Here is a 26,674-nt window from a genome sequence, read left to right on the forward strand (position 1 = left end):
ATCTGGCACAGACGGCCATCACTTCTTCCAGCCAGGAATCATCTCTGCAGAAAATAACACACAGTTATTAATAACTGATCTCTTCTAGAGAATATTCCCACTTTCCCCCCCCGACCTCTACACTACACCAGTTGAAGAAAAAAAGCAACATAGTGCCGTCCTGCACAGTAACAGGACTCCTCTTTTGTCCCATCCCATGGAAAACAATTTCCTAAAAAGTAAATTATATTACAGAAGTAATAATGTAATAATAATTGGAATCTAAAGTAATAATGTTCCCCACTGGTCACCATAAACTAATAAAGTATGTTCCTCAATCTGGCTCCCAAACAGTAATTAAGTCCCTTGTCTAGCCAGGCACCCCCATATGTCCCTTCTGGCCACCATTTGTCTAGTGTGACCCCTCCATATATTTATCCTAGCACATGTGTATCGAGCCTGCCCCCTCCCATATACCCATCCTAGCCCCCCCATGTGCCAGTCTGCCCCCCCACATATCCATCCTTGCTTCCATGTTTCCAGCCTGCGCCCCCATATGTCCCCCCCATATATCCTCCATGTGTTCAGCCTGCCCTCTACATATTCATCCTGGCCTCCATGTGTCCAGCCTCTCCCCTCATATATCCATACTGCCCTTACCCCCTGCATATATCCATCCTGACACCCCCCATATATCCAGCGTGCCCCTCCATATATTTACGCTAGCCCATGTGTATCGAGCCCGCCCCCCCCACATATTCATCCTAGCACCCCATGTGTCCAGCCTGTCCCCCCCCATATATCCATCCTGGCCTCCATGTGTTCAGCCTGCCCCCCCTCCCCCATATATCCATCCTGGCCTCCATAAGTCCAGCTTGCCCCCCCCATATATCCATCCTGGCCTCCATATATCCATCTTGCCCCCCCATATATCCATCCTGCCCCCCCCATATATCCATCCTGCCCCCCATATATCCATCCTGGCCTCCATGTGTCCAGCCTGCCCCCCATATACCCATCCTGCCCACCCCCCTTTGCCTGGGTCCACCTTGGTTCCCCCTTGTGTGTCCTGCCAGGGCTCCCCCTTGTGTGTCCAGCCAGGGCTCCCCTCCCTTGCGTGTCCAGCCAGGGCTCCCCCCTTGCGTGTCCAGCCAAGGCTCCCCCCCTTGCGTGTCCAGCCAGGGCCCCCCCCCTTGCGTGTCCAGCCAGGGTTCCCCCCTCGTGTGTCCAGCTGGGCCCCCCCTCGTGTGTCCGTCCAGCTGGGCCCCCCCTCGTGTGTCCGTCCAGCTGGGCCCCCCCTCGTGTGTCCGTCCAGCTGGGCCCCCCCTCGTGTGTCCGTCCAGCTGGGCCCCCCCTCGTGTGTCTGTCCAGCTGGGCCCCCCCTCGTGTGTCTGTCCAGCTGGGCCCCCCCTCGTGTGTCTGTCCAGCTGGGTTCCCCCTCGTGTGTCTGTCCAGCTGGGCCCCCCCTTGTGTGTCTGTCCAGCTGGGCCCCCCCCTTGTGTGTCTGTCCAACTTGGCCCCCCCTTGTGTGTCTGTCCAGCTTGGCCCCCCCTTGTGTGTCTGTCCAGCTGGGCCCCCCTTGTGTGTCTGTCCAGCTGGGCCCCCCTTGTGTGTCTGTCCAGCTGGGCCCCCCTTGTGTGTCTGTCCAGCTGGGCCCCCCCTTGTGTGTCTGTCCAGCTGGGCCCCCCCTTGTGTGTCTGTCCAGCTGGGCCCCCCCTTGTGTGTCTGTCCAGCTGGGCCCCCCCTCGTGTGTCTGTCCAGCTGGGCCCCCCCTTGTGTGTCTGTCCAGCTGGGCCCCCCCTTGTGTGTCTGTCCAGCTGGGCACCCCCTTGTGTGTCTGTCCAGCTGGGCCCCCCCTTGTGTGTCTGTCCAGCTGGGCCCACCCCTTGTGTGTCTGTCCAGCTTGCCCCCCCTTGTGTGTCTGTCCAGCTGGGCCCCCCCTTGTGTGTCTGTCCAGCTGGGCCCCCCCCTTGTGTGTCTGTCCAGCTGGGCCCCCCCTTGTGTGTCTGTCCAACTTGGCCCCCCCTTGTGTGTCTGTCCAGCTGGGCCCCCCCTTGTGTGTCTGTCCAGCTGGGCCCCCCCTTGTGTGTCTGTCCAACTTGGCCCCCCCTTGTGTGTCTGTCCAGCTGGGCCCCCCCTTGTGTGTCTGTCCAACTTGGCCCCCCCCTTGTGTGTCTGTCCAACTTGGCCCCCCCCTTGTGTGTCTGTCCAGCTGGGCCCCCCCTTGTGTGTCTGTCCAGCTGGGCCCCCCCTTGTGTGTCTGTCCAACTTGGTCCCCCCTTGTGTGTCTGTCCAGCTGGGCCCCCCCTTGTGTGTCTGTCCAGCTGGGCCCCCCCCCCTTGTGGGTCTGTCCAGCTGGACCCCCCTTGTGTGTCCAGACCATTACACACACACACACACATACACACACACACACACACACACACACACACACACACACACCTCTTACCTTCCTGCGATCCCGTGCGGTGTCCTCCTTCTCCTGAGTTGCGCGCCTCCTTCACAGCAGGCGCATGACGATGACGTCATACGCCGGCCGGCGAAGGGAGACACGCAGCTTCAGCTGCTTCACAGGGACGTGCGCCGCGGTGGTTCAGGTAATGAACGCTGCGTGCGCGCGTCCCTGCATACACTATGCCTGCGCTTTTAAAGGGCCCGTGCCCCTTAAAACCGCAGGATTTTTTTTTGTTCTCTTCTCCCCCCTCTACTCTGCAGCAGGGGGCGGGGCCCACCGGGAAATTTCCCGGTATCCCGCCAGCCCAGACCGACCCTGCTCACATGTATTAAAACCGTCAAACAGTCGCAAATCATGCACATGGGAGCGATTCAACCATATCACCGAGGAGCTATAAATACTCGGAGCTCGGCTTGAGCATACTCGCCGAAAGGGTTAACAGAACATACTCGCTCAACACTAGTTTTAACCAAAGAAGCTCTTTAATGCAAACATGTCCATCCCAGTTAGAGTGTCGCCCAGTAGATGTGCAGGAGCCGCCAGTCAATGCTCCACTATAACAGGGAGAGCGGATAACAGATATTTGCATCTTGCTGTAGGTGGGCCCCTAGAGTTAATTTCCCCTGTGGGCCCCAGACACCGCAGTCCGACCCTGGTCATCAATATCAGATCAGTGAGGTTCCAACACACGGCCCCCTCACCAATAAGACAGCAGCTGGAAATACTCAGCGTAGAGAGCCCAAACAGCACAGCGCTGTACACTGTGTAGTGGCCGATCTTGGTACTGCAGCTCCTATTGAAATGATTGTGATCTGAGCTGTAGTACCCGAAACCAGCCATTGCACAGTGTGCGGAGCTGTGCTATTCCAGCTCTTAACACTGTGTACATCATCTTGCAGAAGTAGCTGATGTCTGGGGATTTCAGGTGTCAGACCCCCACTAATCACTGTATGAGTTCTGCTCTACTCCTTTATTAAAGGGGTGGTCTTGTGTTCCTCTGATCAGAAGCTGAAGATTTACAGTTCTGGCCGGTGGCTTGGCTGAGCCGCTTGTCTGAATTGTGCCCTCTTGCATTCTGCGGGCAGAGGCGGCTTTGCCTCTGCAGAATGGGACAGGCACAGGGGCGCTGAAGTCCACCAGTCTGCAAGTGAGCGCTTCTTGCCAAGGAGACCAGCCACTTCTCAGGTGGTCAGTAACCATAGCAATGAGCTGTACACTGCAGAATTAAAAATCTTTTCCTTCTTGAGAACAGAGAAGATTTTGAATAAGAAGGAAATTGCAAAGTTTCTTGTTTTTACAAGCTCTTTGCAATCTTAGCCTTTTAATACATTCATTTTATTTAGTTATATATTTATTTTACTCTCTTATATAGCGCCGTTAGATTTTGTAGCACCCTTACAGACATTATCATCACTGTCCCCATTGGGGCTCACAATATGAATTCCCTATCAGTATGTCTTTGGAGTGTGGGAGGAAACCGGAGAACCCGGAGGAAACCCACACAAACACGGGGAGAACATATAAACTCCTTGCAGATGTTGTCCTTGCTATTATATGAACCCAGCCCCACAGCGTTAATCATTGACCCACCATGTTGCCCACATTCCTCGGCTTTTTTAAGATTTTCTGCAATGAATAAGAACACTGAAGAAAATCTAGATTGATCAACATTTAATATCACAAATGCAGTTGCTGCAAAACTTGTCCATAGTCCTGTTCCCAGCTGAAAATTGGATACAATTGTATCTTGTGTAGACAATGCTCTGTGAGCTAAATAGCCGGGATCCACTGCTACAAGGCAGGAAACAGACAGATTCTGCTGATGGGTTCTGCTCCCAGAGCATTATTCAGCCTGGACATCTCAGCTCAGAGCAAAACCAGCTATAAGGCTGTGTGCACACCTAGCAGATTTGATGCAGATTTACATGCGTTTTTTCTGCTAGAGAGAAGCGTTTTCACATGCATTTTTTAAAGCAATTTTCCAAGCGATTTTGAGCATCACTTGGAAAAGTGCTTGATAAGTTGATCACACAATATAAATCCATGCAACCGAAATGGATCTATAATGTGTGAACAACTTAGATGCTTTAAATGCAGCATCTATAGTAAAAAAAAGAATCAAAACGTTAATAAATAAAAAAAAACAACTGTATATTCACCTCTCCGGCGGCCCCCGGTCTGCTCTCCGGTCTCCTCCGGTCTGCTCCCGGCCGCGTCTTCTCTCTTCAGCGTCCCGCAGTGTACGGTCAGGACCTGCGGTGACGTCATTTAGTCAGCTGATGGTCACGCGACCATCACCTGATGCCGACGTCAGCGGTCATGCGACCATCACCTGACTAAATGACGTCAGCGCAGGTCCTGACAGTACAGACAGCAGACCGGAGGAGATCGGAGAGCAGACCGGGGGCCGCCGGAGAGGTGAATATACAGGTTTTGTTTGTTTTTAACTTTTTTATTTCTTTTTTTCACCGCGTGGTAGCCGGGATGAAGAGGAGTTGTAGTTTCGTCTTCCTCCCAGATACCACACGCATCGCGAATAAGCTTCAGCGTAATCGCAGGAGAAATGGTCATGCTGCGTTTTGCAAAGTAATGCGAATTCGGCGCGCAAATTAGCGCATCATGTGCAGAGCACATCCGAATTCACATGGCTTTGCATGGCAGACTGTTTTACAAGCGTTTTCGCGGCCGTAAAAACGCCGCAAAAACGCTACAAAAACGCTACGTGGGCACATAGCCTAAGGCTGTGTGCCCACGACGCGTATTTTAAGCGTTTCCGCATGGCAAAAACGCTGCAGAAACGCTTAAAGACGCATGTTAGAAGGTCTGCCATGTTCCCCAATGATAGTCCGCATGTGCTGTGCACATGCTGCGGAAATTTCCGCTGCGGATTATCATTGCGGAAAAAAACGCAGCACTACCAATTATTTTGCGGAAGCGCAGCGTTTTCCTGGCCATTGACTTGCATTGGAACGCATGGATTCGGCTTCACTAGATAAGCACATGCGGAATACATGCGTTCAATGTGCGGATGGTACACGGGTGTGGAGGATGGGAGACTCTCCTCCGGACCCGGGTACCATAGAACCTGTCAAAATAAAGAATAAAATAAAAAATAAATGTTATATTTACCTTCTGACGGCCCCCGCTGCGCTCGTCCTCCCATGTCGGCAGCTCGTGATGGACTGAAGGACCAGCGCTGACGTCATAGTCATGTGACGGCAGGTCCTTCAGTGTACTGCGATCTGCCGGCAGCCAGGACGGAGCGAAGCGAGACTGCGGGGGCCATCGGAAGGTAAGTATAGATTTATTTTTTTATTTTTAACCAGTCGTTGGGGTCACACTATATAAATCCATGCCGTTTTCATGGATTTCTATAGTGTGACCAAGTTGACAAGCACTTTCCAAGTGATGCTAAAATCGCTTGTAAAGCGCTTGTCAACCCGCATGCGGAAATGCATGTGAAGAACGCTTCACATCCGCTTGTCCCTGGCAGGAAAAACGCATGTACAATCCGCATATACAATCCGCATGTACAATCCGCGTGTACAATCCGCATATACAATCCGCATGTACAATCCGCATGTACAATCCGCGTGTACAATCCGCGTGTACAATCCGCATATACAATCCGCATGTACAATCCGCGTGTACAATCCGCATGTACAATCCGCATGTACAATCCGCGTGTACAATCCGCATATACAATCCGCATGTACAATCCGCGTGTACAATCCGCGTGTACAATCCGCGTGTACAATCCGCATGTACAATCCGCATGTACAATCCGCATGCGTTTTTTCTGCCAGCGAGATGCAGAAACGCTCAGGAAAAATCCGGAGCATTTCTGCATCGTGGGCACATAGCCTAAGTCTCTGCATTTGTCTGCTTACACATCAGTACATTTCTGAACACATTCAGCAAAAATTGCAGTACATTTGTTAAAATTGGGCATATAGCATACTATAGGTGCTTCTCACAAAATTAGAATATCATCAAAAAGTTAATTTATTTCAGTTCTTCAATACAAATAGTAAAACTCATATTATATAGAGTCATTACAGACAGAGTGATCTATTTCAAGTGTTTATTTCTGTTACTGTTATTATCTCAGTAAATTAGAATACTTTATAACACCAGCTTGAAAAATGTTTTTAAAATCTGAAATGTTGTCCTACTGAAATGTATGTTCAGTAAATGCCCTCAATACTTGGCCAGGCTCCTTTTGCATCAATTACTGCATCAATGCGGCAATGTGGCATGGAGGCGATCAGCCTGTGACACTGCTGAGGGGTTATGGAAGCCCAGGTGGCTTTGATAGAAGCCTTCAGCTCGTCTGCATTGTTGGGTCTGGTGTCTCTCATCTTCCTCTTGACAATACCCCATAGATTCTCTATAATAGATTCTCTATGGGGTTAAGGTCAGGTGAGTTTGCTGCCAATCAAGCACAGTGATACTGTTGTGTAAACCAGGTATTGGTACTTTTGGCAGTGTGGACAGGGGCCAAGTCCTGCTGGAAAATGACATTTCCATCTCCAAAAAGCTTGTGGGCAGAGGGAAGCATGAAGGGCTCTACAATGTCCTGGTAGACGGGTGCGCTGACTTTGGTCTTGATAAAACACAGTGGACCTACACCAGCAGATGACATGGCTCCCCAAACCATCACCGATTGTGGAAACTTCACACGAGACCTCAAGCAGCTTGGATTGTGGCCTCTCCACTCTTCCTCCAGACTCTGGGACCTTGATTTCCAAATTAAATGCAAAATTTACTTTCATCGGAAAACAACACCTTGGACCACTGAGCAACAGTCCAGGTGTTTTTCTCCTTGGCCCAGGTAAGATGCTTCTGGCGTTGTCTATTGGTGATGAGTGGCTCGACACAAGGAATGTGACACTTGTAGCCCATGTCCTGGATACGTCTGTGTGTGGTGGCTCTTGAAGCAATGACTCCAGCAGCAGTCCACTCCTTGTGAATCTTCCCCAAATGTTTGAATGGCCTTTCCTTAACAATCGTTTCAAGGCTGCGGTTATCCCGGTTGCTTGTGCACCTCTTCCTACCACACTTTTTCTTTCCACTCAACTTTCCATAAATATGCTTGGATACAGCACTCTGTTAACAGCCAGCTTCTTTAGCAATGACCTTTTGTGGTTTACACTCCTTGTGGAGTGTGTCAATGACTGCCTTCTGGACATCTGTCAAGTCAGCAGTCTTCCCCATGATTGTGGAGCCTACTGAAACAGACAAAGGGACCTTTTTAAATGCGTAAGAAGCCTTTGCAGGTGTTTTTTGTTAATTATTCTAATTTACTGAGATAATGACTTTTGTGTTTTCATTGGCTGTAAGCCATCATTATCAACATTAACAGAAATAAACACTTGAAATAGATCACTCTGTAATGACTCTGTATAATATATGAGTTTCACTTTTTGGATTGAAGAACTGAAATAAATAAACTTTTTGATGATATTCTAATTTTGTGAGAAGCACCTGTATGTTTGATGCATCTCATTAGCTAAGCTCAACCTCTTCCTTGCTTCACCTCAATTTGAGCCATAAATTGTGATATTTCATTTTGGTGCATTTTATGACTCCTTTTTGTCACACTTTTCTCATAACTATTTTTTTTATAACTGAGGGAAAATAACAAAATCTTATTTGTTGTACTCAAGTTTTCACAGAAACATCTGATAAAGTGTTGACTTATTTTTCTGAGTTAAACTCTTCCTTTTGGCCCTCTATATATTTGAGTTTGACAGCCCTGATGTAGATGGATGATGATGTGGCAAGAAGGGGCAGAGGGGCAGAGCCTCCTGGCTCTCAGCTTCGCTCTCCACTGCTCACAGGAGACAGCAGTTACTTCACAAATGTAACTGATAGAAAAGATGTCACGTAATAGGGGGTCAGGGGAGCGATGTGCTGCAGGAGGGGGAAGATTAGCCAGGGGAGTGGTGTGCTGCAGGAAGGGGAGGGGATTAGGCAGGGGTGCGATGTGCTGCAGGAAGGGGAGGGGATTAGGCAGGGGTGCAATGTGCTGCAGAAAGGTGAGGGGATTAGGCAGGGGTGCGATGTGCTGCAGGAAGGGGAAGGGATTAGGCAGGGGTGCAATGTGCTGCAGGAGGGGGAGGCTTAGGCAGGGGAGCGATGTGCTGCAAGAAAAGGAGGAGTAGGCAGGGGACTGATGAAATGCAGGAGAGAGAGGATTAGGCAGGGTAGCAATGTGATGCAGGAGGAGGATTAAGCAGTTAGAGATGTGCTGCAGAAATAACCAGTATATAGATGAGTGGAGCGATGTACTGCAGCACGGTGCTGAGAGGAGTGATATACTGCAGTCAGTGGCTGTATAGGCAGACAGCGAAATGTTGCTGGAGGGGATTAGACAGGAGAGCGATGTGCTGCATGAGGAGAAGGCTTAGGCAGGAGAGAGATGAGCTGCAGGAGGTGGAGGATTAGGCAGTGAGCGATGTGCTGCAGGAGGGGGAGGATTAGGCAGGTGAGCGATGTGCCGCAGGAGAGGGAGGATTAGGCAGGGAGCGATATGCTGCAGGAGGTGGAGGATTTGACAGTTGCCGATGTGGTGCAAGAGGGAATTTGGCAGTGGGCGATGTGGTGCAGGAAGGGGGAGATTTAGAAAGGGCACAATGTGCTGCAAGGAGGGGAGGATTAGATGGGAGCAATGTGCTGCAGGAGTGGGAGAATTAAGCGGTGAGAAATATGCTGCAGGACGGGGAGGGTTAGGCAGGGGAGCAATGTGCTGCAGGTGGAAGGAGAATCTGTGACTACAGCCCAGTGTTTAAGGTTTATTGGAGCCTGTCTTTTATATATTTTATTGTTTTTTTTCTGACAAAACTGCATAACATCTGACATGAAGTCCGCTTAGCAGTCACTGTCCCTGTAGATTGTTACTGTCCAGGTTCACCGCGGTCTCTTTTTGTTTTTAGTGCCAATCTGACAGCAGTGAAGGTTCCGCTGATAATGGCGGTCGGGTTCCGAATAGAATGTTCATGTCTGTTCTCATTGTAGTAACATCACGGAATATGCTAATTTCTTCTGACCACACCCGATGACTGAATAAAGGCGCCTCACCCACTTGTCTATGTCATCACTTTGTGGTGTCACAATGATCTAAGGGGATAAAAAAAACGCTCCTGGCAGCTTTACAGTCATTCGTCCCTTCGTGTTAAAGGAGCAGGATGATAGAGCCGCACCATGCCAGCCAGAAGAAAAGAAAGTGGAGCCCTTCAAGATGATGAAGCAAGAAAGCAGACTGTGGAAGGCCATCCAGGACCAAGAGCATCATGAGGGCCTGGTAACGTATACTACACAACTGTTCTGTATATGCTCATGCCATGTAAACCTATGGTGGCCGATTCATCAAGGCTGGTGGATTTCTATACCAGCATTCATGAAGCGCCTATTGGAGGAACGTGCACCAAATTCATTAAAAAGACTAAACCTCTTAATGAATTTGACTCATCCTTAAAGGGGTTGTTCCCTTTCAATAAATGAATGTCCCTAGCTGCAGGTCATTTAATTAAAAAAAAGAGGTTCCACCATCTCAGAGCTGCAGCAGCTCAGTGCGCTCAGCTGGGCAGTCCGTCTGATTACATTTGTTGGCTGCGGCAGTATTGAGGTGATGTCAGTGCCATACACAATCCCAGGAATGGGTCAGGACAGCACAGTTTGATTCTTTATACCTGCAGCCAGGGTCATTCATTTATTGAAATATCCCCTTAAAGCTGACGTACTACACCTCAAGAAATGTACTCCAGTCAAAAGATGGAGTCAATTTCAGTCCTAATTTACACCACTTTTCCAGCCTAATTTGTAATAAGTTTTCAGGTAAAGCTAAGCCACAAGCGGTCCAGATAAGCTCTGTTCACTATTTAAGAAGTTAAAAGAGTGGGTGTAAAAAGGTCAGAGTATTTAAATGTAAGTTGCGCAGGAATTTACTGAGATTCAAACAGTTGTGCAACACATTTCCGGTGAAAACTGCTTGATGAAAAATGTTCCTTGAATAATATAACATTTCAGGTTAGTGGTAATAGATTTTGTTATGTTACGTTGATCCAGGGAACTAGTCTGATTGCCATATGTGGAGTCGGGAAGGAATTTTTCCCCTAATATGGGGCAATTAGCATCTGCCTCATGGGGTTTTTGCCTTCCTCTGGATCAACACATTAGCTTTTAGGTTGAACTTGATGGACTTGTGTCTTTCAACCTTAAAACTATGAAACTGTCCCTGTATTGAGGTTCAAGGGTGAAGCCCAGGGTTCATTTGGAACCATCAGAAATGGTGTGTTTTGCACCCAGTCTGTCCAAGAAAGCCTGTTTGAGCCAATGGCCTCAGAAATATCCTAACATTTAAGAAAGTAGCAATAGTTAGGGTGGGTGATCCATTCTAGCCTTAAGTTCGCCCCTCCAGTCAGCATCTACTATGTAGATGCAATCCGAGGCCCTGTAATAAGTCTTTATCACTGTACAGGGCTGTAAGAGTGAAGGCCAGAGTTCCTTTGGAACCTGTAGGATAGACTGGCTTTTGCCAAGTCTTTCCAAAGAAGCTTTTTTGAGCCATAGGTCTTAGACAGGTCCTAACAAGAAAGTGGCATTACATAGGTTTTTCTTTAGTTAGGATTGATTCAACTACTCAAGCCTCAAGCGCACTCCTCCGGCCAGCAGCTACTCTGTAGATGCAACCCTTGGCCTATGGTAAGTATCTATCCCTGTACAGGGGTGTAATGGTAAAAACCAGGGTTCCCTTGGGATCTGCAGAATGGAGTAGCTTGCGCCAAGTCAGTCCGAGGAAGTCTGTTTGAGCCAACAGCCTTAAACAGATCCCAGTATTTAGGAAAAAAAAAAGCTTTAGTTAGAGTTGAATCAACCACTATAGCCTCAAGCTCGCTCCTCCGGCCAGCAGCTACTCTGTAGATGCAGCCCTGGGCCTATGGTAAGTATCTATCCCTGTACAGGGGTGTAATGGTAAAGGCCAGGGTTCCCTTGGGATCTGCAGAATGGAGTAGCTTGCGCCAAGTCTGTCCGAGAAAGCCTTTTTGAGCTGATGGATTTAAACAAATTTCAACATTTAGGAAAAAAGCATTAATCTATTTCAGTTAGAGTTAATTCAATTACTCTGGCATAAAGATCTTAATTCACTTTGTCTAAAGGAAGTTAGTTGGCAAATTTTTATTGTGTGAACAATGAGGTTATGAAACTGTCTACCACATGAACTTGAAATACTTAATTTTCTAAAAAAAATTCAAGGAGGGCATGTGTGTGCCTTTCTTGAATAATATAAAATTGCAGGTTATTCGTACTAGATTTTGATATGGGACATTGATCCAGGGAACTAGTCTGATTGCCATATGTGAAGTCGGGAAGGAATTTTTCCCCTAATATGGGGCAATTAGCATCTGCCTCATGGGTTTTTTCCTTCCTCTGGATCAACACATTAGCTTTTAGGTTGAACTTGATGGACTTGTGTCTTTCAACCTTAAAACTATGAAACTGTCCCTGTATTGAGGTTCAAGGGTGAAGCCCAGGGTTCATTTGGAACCATCAGAAATGGTGTGTTTTGCGCCCAGTCTGTCCGAGGAAGCCTGTTTGAGCCAACGGCCTCAGAAATATCCTAACATTTAAGAAAGTAGCAATAGTTAGGGTTGGCTGAACTATTCTAGCCTTAAGTTTGCCCCTCCAGTCAGCATCTACTATGTAGATGCAATCAAGGCCCTGTAATAAGTCTTTATCGCTGTACAGGGCTGTAAGAGTGAAGGCCAGAGTTCCTTTGGAACCTGTAGGATAGACTGGCTTTTGCCAAGCCTTTCCAAAGAAGCTTTTTTGAGCCATAGGCCTCAGACAGGTCCTAACAAGAAAGTGTTATTAGATAGGTTTTTCTTTAGTTAGGCTTGATTCACCTACTCAAGCCTCAAGCGCACTCCTCTGGCCAGCAGCTACTCTGTAGATGCAACCCTGGGCCTATGGTAAGTATCTATCCCTGTACAGGGGTGTAATGGTAAAAACCAGGGTTCCCTTGGGATCTGCAGAATGGAGTAGCTTGCGCCAAGTCTGTCCGAGGAAGTCTGTTTGAGCCAACAGCCTTAAACAGATCCCAGTATTTAGGAAAAAAAAAGCTTTAGTTAGAGTTGAATCAACCACTATAGCCTCAAGCTCGCTCCTCCGGCCAGCAGCTACTCTGTAGATGCAGCCCTGGGCCTATGGTAAGTATCTATCCCTGTACAGGGGTGTAATGGTAAAGGCCAGGGTTCCCTTGGGATCTGCAGAATGGAGTAGCTTGCGCCAAGTCTGTCCGAGAAAGCCTTTTTGAGCTGATGGATTTAAACAAATTTCAACATTTAGGAAAAAAGCATTCATTTATTTCAGTTAGAGTTAGTTCAATTACTGTAGCATAAAGATCCTCATTCACTTTGTCTGCAGGAAGTTAGTTGGCAAATTTTTATTGTGTGAGCAATGAGGTTATGGAACTCTCTACCACATGAACTTGAAATACTTAATTTTCTAAAAAAAATTCAAGGAGGGCATGTGTGTGCCTTTCTTGAATAATATAGAATTGCAGGTTATTCGTACTAGATTTTGTTATGGAACATTGATCCAGGGAACTAGTCTGATTGCCATATGTGGAGTCGGGAAGGAATTTTTCCCCTAATATGGGGCAATTAGCATCTGCCTCATGGGATTTTTGCCTTCCTCTGGATCAACACATTAGCTTTTAGGTTGAACTTGATGGAATTGTGTTTTTCAACCTTAAAACTATGAAACTGTCCCTGTATTGAGGTTCAAGGGTGAAGCCCGGGGTTCACTTGGAACCATCAGAAATGGTGTGTTTTGCGCCCAGTCTGTCCGTGGAAGCCTGTTTGAGCCAACGGCCTCAGAAATATCTTAACATTTAAGAAAGTAGCCATAGTTAGGGTTGGCTGAACCATTCTAGCCTTAAGTTTGCCCCTCCAGTCAGCATCTACTATGTAGATGCAATCAAGGCCCTGTAATAAGTCTTTATCGCTGTACAGGGCTGTAAGAGTGAAGGCCAGAGTTCCTTTGGAACCTGTAGGATAGACTGGCTTTTGCCAAGCCTTTCCAAAGAAGATTTTTTGAGCCATAGGCCTCAGACAGGTCCTAACAAGAAAGTGTCATTAGATAGGTTTTTCTTTAGTTAGGCTTGATTCAACTACTCAAGCCTGAAGCGCACTCCTCCGGCCAGCAGATACTCTGTAGATGCAACCCTGGGCCTATGGTAAGTATCTATCCCTGTACAGGGGTGTAATGGTAAAAACCAGGGTTCCCTTGGGATCTGCAGAATGCAGTAGCTTGCGCCAAGTCTGTCCGAGGAAGTCTGTTTGAGCCAACAGCCTTAAACAGATCCCAGTATTTAGGAAAAAAAAAGCTTTAGTTAGAGTTGAATCAACCACTATAGCCTCAAGCTCGCTCCTCCGGCCAGCAGCTACTCTTTAGATGCAGCCCTGGGCCTATGGTAAGTATCTATCCCTATACAGGGGTGTAATGGTAAAGGCCAGGGTTCCCTTGGGATCTGCAGAATGGAGTAGCTTGCGCCAAGTCTGTCCGAGAAAGCCTTTTTGAGCTGATGGATTTAAACAAATTTCAACATTTAGGAAAAAAGCATTAATCTATTTCAGTTAGAGTTAATTCAATTACTCTAGCATAAAGATTCTAATTCACTTTGTCTAAGGGTATGTGCACACGATGCAGAAATGAAGCAGAAAATTTCTGCATCATTTCTGCATCTCCCTGGCAGAAAAAACGCATGCAGATTGTGCATGCGTTTTTCCTGCAGAATACATGCGGATCCACATGCGGATTCACATGCATTTCCGCATGCAGATTGACAAGCGCTTTCCAGGCGATTTTAGCATCACCTGGAAAGTGCTTGACAACTAGGTCACACTATATAAATCCATGCAAACAGCATGGATTTATATAGCGTGACCCGAGAGAGTGTATATACTTACCTCCGATGGCCCGCGCTGTCCTGCTTTACACTCCGTTCTCCCGGCTGCCGGCAACTTTGAATTGAAAGACCTGCCGATGTCAGCGTCACGTGACCCGTCACATGACTCTGACGTCAGCGGAGGTCCTTCAACTCACTGCAAGTGCCGGGAACCAAGCAGGAGCGCTGCGCGGGCCGACAGATGGTAAGTATATATATATTTTTTATTTTATTCTTGTTTTACAGCTTTTTTAATGGTACCTGGGTGTGGATGAGACTCTCCTCTTCTCCACACTCGGGTACCATCCGCACATTAGAACGCGCCAATTACGCAAGTACAGATGCTGTCTTGCGGAATTGGCGCGTTCTAATGCAAGTCAATGGCGGCGAAAACGCTGCGTTTATGCAAAATTAATTGACATGCTGCGGATTTTTGAGCGCAGCGTTTACGCTGCGGAAAAATCCGCATCATGGGCACAGCACATGCGGATTTCAATTGGGGAACATTGCTGCCCTTCTACCATGCGTTTTTCATGCGTTTCCGCGGCGTTTACGCAACTGCAAAAACGCCGCGGAAACGCATTAAATATGCATCGTGTGAACTCAGCCTAAAGGAAGTTAGTTGGCAAATTTTTATTGTGTGAGCAATGAGGTTATGAAACTGTCTACCACATGAACTTGAAATACTTAATTTTCTAAAACAAAATTCAAGGAGGGCATGTGTGTGCCTTTCTTGAATAATATAAAATTGCAGGTTATCCGTACTAGATTTTGTTATGGGATGTTGATCCAGGGAACTAGTCTGATTGCCATATGTGGAGTCGGGAAGGAATTTTTCCCCTAATATGGGGCAATTAGCATCTGCCTCATGGGGTTTTTGCCTTCCTCTGGATCAACACATTAGCTTTTAGGTTGAACTTGATGGACTTGTGTCTTTCAACCTTAAAACTATGAAACTGTCCATGTATTGAGGTTCAAGGGTGAAGCCCAGGGTTCATTTGGAACCATCAGAAATGGTGTGTTTTGCGCCCAGTCTGTCCAAGGAAACCTGTTTGAGCCAACGGCCTCAGAAATATCTTAACATTTAAGAAAGTAGCAATAGTTAGGGTGGCTGAACCATTCTAGCCTTAAGTTTGCCCCTCCAGTCAGCATCTACTATGTAGATGCATTCAAGGCCATGTAATAAGTCTTTATCGCTGTACAGGGCTGTAAGAGTGAAGGCCAGAGTTCCTTTGGAACCTGTAGGATAGACTGGCTTTTGCCAAGTCTTTCCAAATAAGCTTTTTTGAGCCATAGGCCTCAGACAGGTCCTAACAACAAAGTGTCATTAGATAGGATTATCTTTAGTTAGGATTGATTCAACTACTCAAGCCTCAAGCGCACTCCTCCGGCCAGCAGCTACTCTGTAGATGCAACCCTGGGCCTATGGTAAGTATCTATCCCTGTACAGGGGTGTAATGGTAAAAACCAGGGTTCCCTTGGGATCTGCAGAATGGAGTAGCTTGCGCCAAGTCTGTCCGAGGAAGTCTGTTTGAGCCAACAGCCTTAAACAGATCCCAGTATTTAAGGAAAAAAGAGCTTTAGTTAGAGTTGAATCAACCACTATAGCCTCAAGCTCGCTCCTCCGGCCAGCAGCTACTCTGTAGATGCAGCCCTGGGCCTATGGTAAGTATCTATCCCTATACAGGGGTGTAATGGTAAAGGCCAGGGTTCCCTTGGGATCTGCAGAATGGAGTAGCTTGCGCCAAGTCTGTCCGAGGAAGCCTTTTTGAGCCAATGGCCTTAGACAGAACCCATCATTTAGTAATAAAAAAGCTTTACTTAGAGTTATAGCCTCAAGCTCGCTCCTCTGGCAAGCAGCTACTCTGTAGATGCAACCATGAGCATGTGGTAAGTCTCCATTCCTGTATAGGGGTGTAATGGTAAAGGTCAGGGTTCCTTTTGACCTGCTTATGCCAAGTCTGTCCGAGGAAGCCGTTTTGAGCTGATGGCTCTACACAGATCCTAATGTTTAGGAAAAAAGCTTTTGTTTATTTCAGTTAGATTAAAAGTAAAGCCAACAAAAGAGAATTTAACTTTCCCCCAAAAATCAATTATTAATATAGCATTTACCTGCCCAGATCTCAGAACTAATGCACTATTAGGATGTAGCAATCCCATATAATTTTTGGGTAAAGTTTTAATACTATGTAATCACCCCCCTCCATTAATTGGTAATATGTGAGTGGTTGTCGCATCAGTATTTTGCACCTGTATTGCTGTCATCGTTATTATATGGTATGATTAGTACTGAGACCTAGGCAGGTAAACACTGTTGCCCTTTTTTTGCTGTGATAATTCTTGAATTTTGGTGGGAATTTAAATTTGTCTTTGCTTTTAATGTTAGTGTAGGGACTCGCAAGCATGAGGACCCTTGACGCGGGTTGCGAGCTTGTGTATTTTGGCCAAAATATTTACTAATACCTCATATATATCATATATATTTTTTGCACGTTATTTTTATTCAGGGTGCAGCCAGACCCATCAATGTTGGCCTTGTAAACTAGGGTGTCTGTCTTCATGGGGTGCACTTAAAAAGTGCTGGGCAGCCCGCCTAATCTAATAGTTTGGGCTTCACTAATAGGCTGTAAGCCAGACATTGTGCACTACCTGTGTGTGACCAGTGCCCTATACAAGGCTTATTTGTGTGCAGTTTTAATACTAAGCAATCACCCCCTCCATGAATTGGTAGGTTGTGAGTGGTTGTCTCATCAATATTTTGCACCTGTGTTGCTGACTTCTTCATTATATGGGTTTGCTGCATCCTTGTAATTATTGTTGCTGTATTTGCTGTGTTAATTCTTGAATTTTGGTGGGAACTTTAATTCCTTGTTTTTGTGACTTTGCTTTTAATGTTAGTGTAGGGACTCGCAACTATGAGGACCCTTGAGCAGGTTGCGAGCTTGTATATTTTGGCCAAAATATCGACCAATACCTCATATATATCATATATATTTTTTACATGCTATTTTTATTCAGGGTGCAGCCAAGCCCATCTACAGGTGCATCTCACAAAATTAGAATATCACCAGAAAAGTTAATTTAATTCAGTTCTTCAATACAAAACGTGAAACTCATATATTATATAGAGCCATTACACACAGAGGGATCTATTTCACGTGTTTATTTCTGTTAATGTTGATGATTATGGCTTACAGCCAATGAAAACTCAAAAGTCATTATTTCAATTAATTAGAATACCTTATAACAACAGCTTGAAAAATGTTTTCAAAATCCAAAATGTTATCCTACTGAAATGTATGTTCAATAAATGCCCTCAATACTTGGTCGGGAATCCTTTTACATCAATTACTGCATCAATGCGGCAATGTGGCATGGAGGGATCAGCCTGTGGCACTGCTGAGGGGTTATGGAAGCCCAGGTGGCTTTGATAGAAGCCTTCAGCTCGTCTGCATTGTTGGGTCTGGTGTCTCTCATTTTCCTCTTGACAATACCCCATAGATTCTCTATGGGGTTAAGGTCAGGCGAGTTTGCTGCCAATCAAGCACAGTGATACTGTTGTGTGTAAACCAGGTATTAGTACCTTTGTCAGTGTGGACAGGGGCCAAGTCCTGCTGGAAAATGACATTTCCATCTCCAAAAAGCTTGGCGTAGCTAAGGTTTTGGTTCAGGGGGCCGAAACTTCTGAGTGGGCCTCTAACCAGGTAACCCTGATTACAACTATAGTGGCGCACCCAGATAGTGGATGTAGGAAAACCTCAGCAGATGACCGCGCTGTTACTAAAAATAATCTCTATACAAAGACCAGCACTGATATTACCGCCATATGGTGACATATATTGATAGATGCCAGTCCTGCAGAACATATAAGAGATCACAGCTCAGTTATATATAGTACCTTACAGCTGACGTTCTTTCTGATTAAATTGTTCACTTTCCCCGTCTTTTCCATCTGGCCCAGACCAACACGACAACTTCTCCAGCCAGGACTCAGAGTCTCAGGTATGCAGAGATCACAACAAAGACACATTTGACTCCTTACATTTCAGGCACTGACCACATCTATCCCCAACCTGCACAAACTTCTCATCCTGCTGATACCCCAATACTGAGCCTCTGCTGCAAAATGTGTCCCTATTACTGCACCTACTGTGTGCCCTCTAGATGGTAAAACAAACCTCTAAAATAAAGTAATGCCGTGTGCAAGTGTCCTAGAAAACAGTGCCCACATTGTGCACCCTACAAAGTAATAGTGCCCCTTCGACAGTCACGATAACCTGAGTTCCCCTATAACAATAAGTGCCCACCTAAGATTTAATAATGTCCTGAGTCTCCCCCCATGTAGAGCTCCGCTCTAACCAGTATGATGTTCTCCTATTCACTATATAATTCCCCCTCACTGTATAGTACCCCCACACAGTATACTGACCCCTTAGTAGCCCCCAAGCTGATGGCTCCAACACTGTATGATGGCCTCCACACCATACAAAGATCCCACATTATCTCCCACACTGTATGATGGCCCCCACACTGTTCAAAGAACCCACATTATCTCCCACACTGTATAAATAGCCTACATATAGTATAATGCACCAGATAGTCCTCAATATAGTATAATGCACTCCCCATAGTCCTTCATATAGTATAATGCACCCCCATAGGCAGAGTCTGTAGTATAATGCCCCCCATAGTATAATGCACCAGATAGTCCTCAATATAGTATAATGCACTCCCCATAGTCCTTCGTATAGTATAATGCGCCCCTATAGGCAGAGTCTGTAGTAAAATGCTCCCCCCATTGACAGAGTCTGTAGTATAAAGCTCCCCCCCATAGGCAGAGTCTGTAGTATAATGCTCCACCCATCATCATAGGCAGAGTCTGTGGTATAATGCCCCCCCATAGGCAGAGTCTGCAGTATAATGCCCCCCCCATAGGCAGAGTCTGTAGTATAATGCTCCCCCCTCCTCATAGGCAGAGTCTGTAGTATAATGCCCCCCCCTTCCTCATAGGCAGAATCTGTAGTATAATGCCCCCCCATCTCATAGGCAGAGTCTGTGGTATAATGCCCCCCCATCTCATAGGCAGCGTCTGTAGTATAATGCCCCACCTATAGGCAGAGTCTGTAGTAAAATGCACCCCCCATAGGCAGAGTCTGTAGTATAATGCTCCCCCTCTTATAGGCAGAGTCTGTAGTACAATGTCCCCCCCATAGGCAGAGTCTGTAGTATAATGCCCTCCCCTGCTCATAAACAGAGTCTGTAGTATAATGCCCCCCATAGGCAGAGTCTGTAGTATAATGCACCTCCCCCTTCCCATAGGCAGAGTCTGTAATATAATGCCGCCCCCCACCCGGCAAAAAATAAATAAACGGTACTCACCTCTCCTCCTGGTTCCCTCGCTGCTCAGAGCACCCAGCCCGCACACATCTTCAGCACAGCGGGCCGGGCGCCAAGTGATGATGCCAGAGACGTCAGTCACAGAAGGGACTAATGGGAGAGAGATCCGCGCTCCCTCTCTCATCAGTAAACTTGCGGCGGTGACGGGCGGTGGGGCCCGATGCTGGCACCAGGGGCATGCCAGATACAGTTACACTGGCGTAGCCCTGGATGGGCCCCCTAAGAGCGAGGGGCCCGGGGCCACCGCCCCTTTGCCCCCCTGGTAGCTATGATACTGTGGCGGAGGGAAGCATGAAATGCTCTAAAATTTCCTGGTAGACGGCTGCGCTGACTTTGGTGTTGAAAAAACACAGTGGACCTACACCAGCACATGACATGGCTCCCCAAACCATCACTGATTGTGGAAACTTCACACTAGACCTCAAGCAGCTTGGATCGTGGCCTCTCCACTCTTCTTCCAGACTCTGGGACCTTGATTTCAAATGAAAATTGGAACTCTGGGACCTTGTGGAGTGTGTCAATGACTGCCTTCTGGACATCTGTCAAGTCAGCAGTCTTCACCATGATTGTGGAGCCTACTGAAACAGACTAAGGGACCTTTTTAAATGCTTAGGAAGTCTTTGCAGGTGTTTTTTGTTAATTATTTTAATTTACTGAGTTAATGACTTTTGTGTTTTCATTGGCTGTAAGCCATAATCATCGACATTAACAGAAATAAACACTTGAAATAGATCACTGTGTTTGCAATGACTCTATATAATATATGAGGTTCACTTTTTGCATTGAAGAACTGAAATAAATTAACTTTTTGATGATATTCTAATTTTGTGAGATGCACCTATATGTTATGGCCTTGTAAATTAGAGTGTCTATCTTCATGGGTTGCACTTAAATAGTGCTGGGCAGCCCATGTTCTGGCCTCAGCAGCGAATTTAGCTATCCAGGGAATCTAGTCACTTAATGTGTATATCAGTTCTGACATTATGTTGCTTGCATTTGAATCCTGTCTATTTTTTATTGTTTGATAACTGCACTGTCTGCTAGTGATTTAATGTATTTGCTCTCGGGCACTCGGAGCCGGGCAATAGGGAGAAGATGGGGGTAGTGGTGGCAACCCGGTCCGTGGCTCAGGGTGGTCAGGCCAGTGGCAGTCCTTTATAAGTTTTAAGTAATGTCCGACTACGCCACCCGTGGATTGCGGTCAGTGCTAACCGCCGCTGCAGTGCAGACCTCTGGGGCAGATGTAAATGTGCAGCTCCGAATAGTACAACTCCCCACGGGAAGAGTAGGGCCCCAGGGTAGTGTATGATGGATGATGGAGGAGATGATTCCAACCGCATTAGCCAGGAAACGGAGGCCTCTTAAACAGTTCAGGGTCTTTATTAGAACAGGTAAAACGACCCAGAAACAGGCCCGGCTAGGAGGGGGCCTGGATGTCTGAGAGCAAGTGGGAAGCTGGCCCTGGTCAGAGTGAGGGTGTCGGCCTACCGTGCTCTCTGTGCTCCTTCTGGCTATTTCCCTTCTGGTAATGTAACAGCCCACATTCCTGAGCTCACCGTGTCCTCTCGCCCTTATGGCTTGCAACTTGGGTCCCTTGCTACTCCCGGCCTGGTACGGCTCTGCTGGTCCCTTCTGCTGTGGCGGAGCCTCCGGGCTTCTTAGGCCAAGGAACATACAGTCCCCTGCGGACTGGTTATCTGCTGTAGGATGTGGAATCCTCACAGCCTCAGACACCAAAGTCTGGAAGATTAGTTTCTTTATCTGCCAGGACAGACTCACTTCGCCTTTTGTCGCTGGCTCATGGCTCTCCTACTGCCACACGTCCTCTTAGGCTGCAACACAACTGTCTGTCCCTGCTCTGGGACACCTCTCAATCCAGAGACAGGTTGTCCAGTTCTCTCTAACCCTGCCCCCAGTTCCAGCTTTTATAGGGGCAGCCTGCTCCCCCTACTGGCCTGTGACAGGAGGTATTGCATGCTAATGGCCCTTGACTAGAGGACCTCCCCCTTGCTCTCAGACACAGCTTTATTATACATTTGTGTTATCCAGGCCAGGGTGACACATTCCCCCCTAGTAAAATTTAGTACTCCGGGACTAAACAATAAACAAAGATCATATGCATGACCATAAAACATTATCAGGCAAGTGACGCACAGATTGAGTTCTTAAGGTCACAGTGTGGTCTGTGACCGGGTGTCCATTTTCACCAACACAACGGGGAGCCTTAACCAGGTGGGGGTCTGTCCTAGCCCCAAGTCCTTTACAGTCTTAGTTCATTCCTTGGTCAGGCTCCGAACGCAGTCCATACAAAGTCCCGGTTATTAAAAGTCCATAACCTTTGAGTCCGTACGGTAACTGTAAGAAACTGAAATACACAATTACTAATCATGCATGTAAATTTGCAAACATTTCAACACTTGGCAACAGGGTTATTTACAGTTTTAGTGCACCCTATATTCTCCAGCGAGCGGGTATCTGCCCCTTTGTGCTTCTGGTTGACCTGCGTAACCCACTGTCTGGTGGTGGACCAACCTGGTTTTCTTCACTAGCGTTAGGGGTAGAGCTACCAGCTTGGTGTACAGGTAGGGCAGGCAGCTGTCTACGGGTCCTTTGGCTCATCGCAGGCATGGCAGGCTCACTGTCAGCAGAGGGTTGATTCTCCTGGGCTGCTGGTACAGGCTCTTCTGCCTCTGGAACTGCTTGCTCTTCTTCACCTTCCGGCTCTGGTGTAGGTTGTTGCTGAGCCGGTTGCAGGAAATGCAGGACGGGTACCACTATGGCATCGTTTATTCGAGTCCAGGACTGAGGGAACTCTCAGAGAACGGTGCTGATCATTTCTTCCTTGTCCTCTGCGGGTTCAAGGTCACTTTGATCCTCTTCTGCACTACGGAGTTGTTCGGGGCACCTTTTTAGGTGGTCTCTGGAGACGGTACTAGTGGTTTCTCCTCCATCCTTGGTGATCACGCACACCTTCGAGTTGTCATGATCAGACTGCAGTACGGTGTAGGGTTCCCTTTCCCACTGGTCGTCCATCTTATGTAGCCTTCTCTTTCGCTTCAGGACCTGCTCACCAGGTTCTAGGGGACCAGCAGGGGCGTGTTGGTTGAAGAGTCTTTCTTGCCTTTCTCTCACCTGGGCCAGGCTCTTCTCCACACTCTCCTGTACATTCTTGTACTGCAGTCGCCTCTCCGAATCCCAGTCCGCATCCAGGGAGGTGTCCTCAGGTGTTAGGACTCCCATCTCCAGATCTAGGGGCAGCTTACCTGGTCTGGCTCGCATCAGGTAAGCCGGGGTGCAGTTTGTAGCGTTCACCGGGATATGGTTGTATAAGTCTATCAGGTCCGGCAGTTTTTCTGGCCACAGGCTGCATTCCTCCAGGGGCAACGTCTTCAGGAGATCAATGACTATATTGTTCATTTAATCACACATCCCATTGGTTTGTGGGCGGTAAGGCGTTGTCCGAATCTTCTTACAGCCATAGAGGTTGCAGAACTCTTGCAAGATTTCAGCTCCGAACGCTGGACCCTGGTCCGTCAGGACCTGTTCCGGATACCCGTGTGGACGGCAGAAGTATTGCTGGAAGGCTCTGGCCGCCGTTTGGGCTGTCAAGTCTTTTACCGGGACCACCACTAGAAAACGGGAATAGTGGTCCACGATTGTCAGGGCGTAGATGTATCCTGACCGGCTTGGAGCCAATTTGACGTGGTCCAGAGCTACCAGCTCAAGAGGCTGCTGGGTGACGATGGGCTTCAAGGGTGTCTTCTGGCTGGTGCGGTCTTTTCTCCTTAAGTTACAAGGGCCACAGTCCCTGCACCACTTCTCTACAGCCCCTCTCATGCCGACCCAAAAGAGCCGTCCTCTTAGCAGGAACTCCAGTTTCTTCCAACCGAAGTGCCCCGCTCTGTCATGGTAAGCCCCCAGGACCATAGCTGCATCCCGCCTTGGGACCACGACTTGCCAGGTCAGCTCTTGTGTCCGGTGGTTGACAAGTCTTCTGTACAGCTTGCCTTCATAGAGGAACAGCTTGCTCTTCTCTTTCCATAGCTGCTTGGCTTCCTCTGGAGCATCCGGATCTAAGCGGGCATCTTCCTGGGTCAGCAGATCTTTCACCAGGCGGATTGCAGGGTCACTATCTTGGGTCTCGGCCCAGCTGTGGTGAGGTAGGGGATTGATCATAACGGTTGTTAAATCTTCCTCCTTCACGCGGTGGGAGTATTGAGCGGCCCCATACCGGTGAAACGCGGGGAGTTCTACCTCCTCCAGCTCTTCTGGGTCTTCGTCACCTTCAGGTAAGTGAGGCATTCTCGATAGGGCATCAGCGTTGGCATGGGTTTTGCCTGCCCGGTACTTGATCACGAAGTCATAATTGGAGAGACGGGCCATCCACCGCTGTTCCAGGGCACCAAGTCTTGCACTGTCTAGGTGTGTTAACGGGTTGTTGTCCGTGTACACAGTGAACTTTGCGGAGGTCAGGTAATGCTTGAAGCGTTCCGTTAGGGCCCACACCACCGCCAAGAATTCTAGCTTGAAGGAGCTGTAATTCTCCGGGTTCCTCTCGGTGGGCCTCAGCTTCCGACTGGCGTACGCGATCACTCTTTCTCTGCCCTGTTGGTTTTGTGACAGTACGGCTCCCAGTCCCACATTACTGGCGTCTGTGTGGAGAATAAAAGGCTGGCCATAATCAGGGTAGGCCAGGATCTCATCCCCTGTGAGGGCCATCTTCAACTGACGGAAGGACTCCTCTTCCGGTTTATCCCACTTGAAGGGTGGCTTTTGGCTTCTGGACTTAGACTGTCCTATCAGGAAGTCCTGCATAGGAGCTGCCATCTTAGTGAACCCGGGGATGAACCTTCGGTAGTAGCCTACCAACCAGAGGAATTGCCTCACTTCCTTGATGTTCGAAGGGCTTGGCCAGCTCTTGATTGCCGTGACCTTCTCAGGGTCGAGGGCTACTCCTTCCGCACTTACCACGTGCCCTAGGTACTGGACCTTCGGTTTCAACAGGTGACACTTTGATGGTTTCACCTTCAGGCCATAGCCTGCCAGGGCTTCGAACACCTCGGCCAGGTGCTTTAGATGGTGCTCGTAAGTCTTCGAATAGACGATCACGTCGTCCAGGTAAAGGAGGACAGTCTCGAAGTTTCGGTGCCCTAGACAGCATTCCATCAGCCTCTGGAAGGTCCCTGGTGCGTTCCAGAGCCCGAAGGGCATACAGTTGAACTCGCTCAGTCCCATCGGGGTGGTGAAGGCGGTCTTCTCCTTGTCAGCCTCTGCCACAGGAACCTGCCAGTACCCGCTAGTAAGGTCCAAAGTAGAAAAGAAGTTAGCTGATTTTAGTGCGGCTAAAGACTCTTCTATTCTAGGCAGCGGATATGCGTCTTTGTGGGTGATACGGTTGATTTGTCTATAGTCCACGCACATTCTCATGGTGCCGTCTTTCTTTTTTACCAGAACCAGGGGGGCTGCCCAGGGGCTACAGCTATCTCTAATGCCCCCAGCTTCTTTCATTTCCCGCAGCATACCTTTGGCGTTCTGATAATGTGCAGGGGGTACAGGCCTGTGTCTCTCTTTTATTGGTGGGTGGCTCCCTGTGGGGATGTGGTGTTCTATCCCTTTTACTCTGCCGAAGTCTAGCGGGTGCTTACTAAAGACTCTCTCGTACTCCTGTACCACCCGGTAGACTCCTTGTTTTTGGTGCAGGGGAGTGGAGTCAGCACCCACATGGAGTTTCTGGCACCAGTCCTCCTTTTGTTTCTGGGAGCCATTACTCTCCGCCTGTGGAGAGGGAGGCAAAGGTTCCACGGCCCTGATAGCTTTGTGCTCAACAGCAAACAGTTTGGCAAGTGTAGCGTACCTGGGTAAGTGTACCTCCCTCTCCCCAATGTTGAGAATGTGAACGGGCACCCTCCCATGACGGACATCAACCACCCCCCAGGCTGTCAAAATGGTGGGCCTGCTGTCTGAGTACACGGGTTCTACCATGGCTTGGTAGTCTCTACCTCTCAACCCGATTGCAGTCCGACACCAGATCATCATTTCACTTTTGGGAGGCATGGAAATGGGGAATGGGTCACTCAGTCTTACGCTACCGATCTCACCACCAGACAGTTCTACCTGCTGCCGTCTCATCAGGGCTTTTATCTCCTTGTTGAGGACTCTCTGTTGGCTGGAACTAGCATTCACTGCCACCTGTTGTAGAATTACAATTACCTCTGAAAGACAATTTTCAATCACGTTAGTACCCACAGTTATTTTAGGGTGACTTTCACGACGGTCAATGTCCACAATAATCACTCCCTGTGCCGGTAGTTCAACTTTACCAATTTTAATGGTCATTTCCTTGAACCCCATCTGCGGCACGGGCAAGCCATTACTGGCGATGATGCTCAAGTCACTGTCTGGGTACCGTGTTATATCAGCATCAGTCCAATACTGCTTAAAAAGTACATAAGGGATAGTAGTTACTTGCGACCCGGTATCCAGCAAGGCGCTCATGGGGATACCGTTCAGCACCACGGGTAAAACCGGGCGCCCCCCCCTACGTACTTATCACGCCAATTATAAGGGCCTGGTGATCTTATGCCTGGGGGTTGGCTCTCTGCCCCAGGTTGGACCCGTTTAAATTACAGTACCTGGAAATGTGTCCGGGCTGGTTGCATCGACGGCAAATGGGCTGTCCATCCTCTGCGTAGCGATCTGTGGGCCTCCCTCGGAACGACGGGGTCCTCCTCTGTCGACGCCACGGGACATCCTCCGGACTTGAAGCCAACTCGATGGGTCTTGACGGGTCCACTTGTAACGCCTGGACGGTCCTGGTCAATGCCGCAACGCTCCTGGTCAGCTCCTGGACTTGGTGATGCAGATCTTTCGACGGGGCTTGGTTCAGGGCC

At 48.1% G+C, this 26,674-nt stretch overlaps 1 protein-coding gene across 1 annotated transcript in view; it reads right to left on the reverse strand.

Annotated features, from left to right (window-relative positions):
- Nucleotides 1-21,287: 21,287 nt before the first annotated feature.
- The window catches only part of LOC141235831 (dynein axonemal heavy chain 12-like), a 33,920-nt gene continuing 28,533 nt past the window's right edge, over nt 21,288-26,674 (reverse strand). Inside the window, exon 13 of the mRNA XM_073668181.1 lies at nt 21,288-22,149. The gene's annotated coding sequence lies outside the window, so the exon portion shown is untranslated. The remainder of the gene's footprint in view (nt 22,150-26,674) is intronic.

This window comes from Phyllobates terribilis, unplaced genomic scaffold (assembly GCF_046119375.1).
Source record: "Phyllobates terribilis strain yellow unplaced genomic scaffold, ASM4611937v1 Scaffold_686__1_contigs__length_820107, whole genome shotgun sequence".
Taxonomy (NCBI): Eukaryota; Metazoa; Chordata; class Amphibia; order Anura; family Dendrobatidae; genus Phyllobates; species Phyllobates terribilis.